Genomic DNA, 2,452 nt, shown 5'->3' with positions numbered 1-2,452 from the left:
ACATTCCATACAACAGCAGAAGAATACACAATCTTCTCAAGTGTGCATGGAACATTTTCAAGGATAGATCATATGATACGTCACAGAACAAGTCTTAATATATTTAAGAAGATCGGAATCATATCAAATTTTTTTTTGTTTTGTTCTGGCCAAACTTTTTTATTTAGTTTTCTGTAGTTGCTTGACACACAGTTAAATGGTCTTATTGGGGACAGGAAAGGGGAGGTTCTTGTAGATTCCCAAGGAAATACCAGAAAGGCAAAATATGGCCTGCATTATCCATTTGCTTTTTGGGATTTACTGGACAAGTAGCACTTTCCTTACATAAGTATCTGATTCCAGGTTTTTCATAATAAAAACATTGAGATTTTGGTTTGAAGACACTCTGAAATCCTAAGAGTAGCATACTCCCACCAGCCTTTAATAGCAAGCTTGTTTATATAAGCAGAAGGATTCACCTTTCCATTTTAGATGGCTAGATATTTATGGAAGGTCTTAGAATTACTTGCCTCATTTACTGGGAAAAATCAGATATAGCAAGTGGTCTTTTGGGACACTTTTACTTGGAAAACTACAACACTAGTATACAAATCAAGTGTTAACACATTTAACATTTGCTTGTTGAAAGTAATGCCATAAAGTCCAATAGGATTAAACAGGTTTTACTTTTATTTCCCTCACAAGAACATAAAAATTATGGTAAGGGAACTTAACAGGAAATTTTAAAAAGGTGACACATTTTTTCCTTTTAGTAGTCCTTGGGTATTTATGGCAGAAAAGGTCCCACTTTTTTGTTTGTTTCTTTTAACGGGGATTTTGGTCCAAGGTTTTGTTTGTTTTTAATATCTGCTTCTTCTTCCCCCTCTATCAGACTGGCTTCCTCCACAGTTACCACTACTAGATGCTCTGCAGCTTTAAGTGCTGTAGGAATCACATGGAAGGGGATACCTCCTTTCTATAGAAAGGGAAAGCTCTCTTTCTTGTCTGCCAACTGTATCATTTGAGTAGAGATCACTTCAGCTGCTTGAGTAACTGTCTTGACTTCCACCATATCCATTATGTGAGCTGCTGTAATCATAGCGACTACTTCCACCATAAGATGGCAGGGGCCCTCGTGTAGGTGGAGCACTATGTGAGTTACCATAACTTTCATATGAATCTCTGTAGGAAGCTCCACTCGGAAGATCTGAATAGTTAGGATCAGGACCATAGCCATCTCTATCACTATAGCCTCTTGATGGGTAGTTATCATGTGAACTGGAATGATGATAATCACAGTAGGTAAAATCTCTTGGTGGTGATGCATAATCCCTTGTATCACAAGAATTTGGGTAATCTCTGGTTGAATAGCTGCCTTTAGTATAATACCCATCATCCCTTGGGGACAAACAAACACCTCTACAAGAGGGCAGGGGTTCACTTCAAGATGGGCCTTCATAACTATCTCTTCCACATTGCACAGGAGCTCTTCTTTCCACTGCACTGCTGCTGCAAACTGGTCTGAAAGGGGAATATCTTTATGAGTAGGACAGCTACTTCGTGGTGGTGATCCTTTTTACTGGAAGTGGTCCCCTGGAAGAACTTAGGTTAAAATTCATGGAATAGCCACCATCATCCATGTGCCTTCAACGTGAAGGAGGTCCCTTGGTTCTTCCACTTCCTCCTCTTCCACCTCTAAGACCTCTTGAAGGGCCTCTGCTTCTTGGAGGTGGAGGTGGTCCACATCTACCACTTTCAAATGATGGTTTAGTTGCTTCTTCTACCTTGATGGCTTTTCCAAATCTAAGGACTTTCCATTCATGTCTCTGGCTGTATCCTTAACACCTGCTGGGCTTTCAAATGTGACAAAAGCGAATCCTCTTGATTTGTTGGTTTCACCATCTTTCACCACTAGAACTTCCACTATTCATCCACATTTATCAAACAATGCTTCAAGGGCTTTCTCGTTTGTTTCTGTATTAAGATCACCAATGAGAAGTTTTCCTGGGCCACCTGCTTCAACCATTTTTTCCCCTGGTGAGAGTTGGAGGGGAGATGATGATTTCAAGCTCTTACAAGCTTGCAGGCAGGGACTTTTCAGCAGCTCAGCACTAAGGAGGGATGCTGGTTCTAAGAACATTAGAGGGAAGCTGCTAGCACTACTGCATAACAAGGGTGAACCTCATATCAAATTTTAATTCAATAAATTAATTGGCTACCTATTTGACTTTATGACATTGCTTTCAATAAGCAAATGTTAAATGTGTTAAGACTTGACTTGTGTACTAGTGTTGTAATTTTCCAAGTAAAAGATTAAAATTCTCCTATAACAGCATAGAAAATTTCTTCTGTTATAACACAGGAGAAAACAACATGTAGGCTTTAAATACAATACCCAACTTCATAGTTTCAGTATAGCTTATCTGATCAACAGGATATATATGGGTATGCAAAATTCCATTAACTTTTAACT

General features: G+C 38.9%; 1 pseudogene; it reads right to left on the bottom strand.

The window, feature by feature from the left end:
* Window positions 1-839: 839 nt before the first annotated feature.
* LOC125157476 (RNA-binding motif protein, X chromosome-like) lies at window positions 840-2,077 on the bottom strand (annotated as a pseudogene).
* Window positions 2,078-2,452: the final 375 nt, after the last annotated feature.

Source organism: Prionailurus viverrinus, chromosome X, assembly GCF_022837055.1.
Source record: "Prionailurus viverrinus isolate Anna chromosome X, UM_Priviv_1.0, whole genome shotgun sequence".
Taxonomy (NCBI): domain Eukaryota; kingdom Metazoa; phylum Chordata; class Mammalia; order Carnivora; family Felidae; genus Prionailurus; species Prionailurus viverrinus.
Note: the sequence above shows the minus strand (reverse complement) of the source record. Positions and strands in the feature narration are given on the sequence as shown.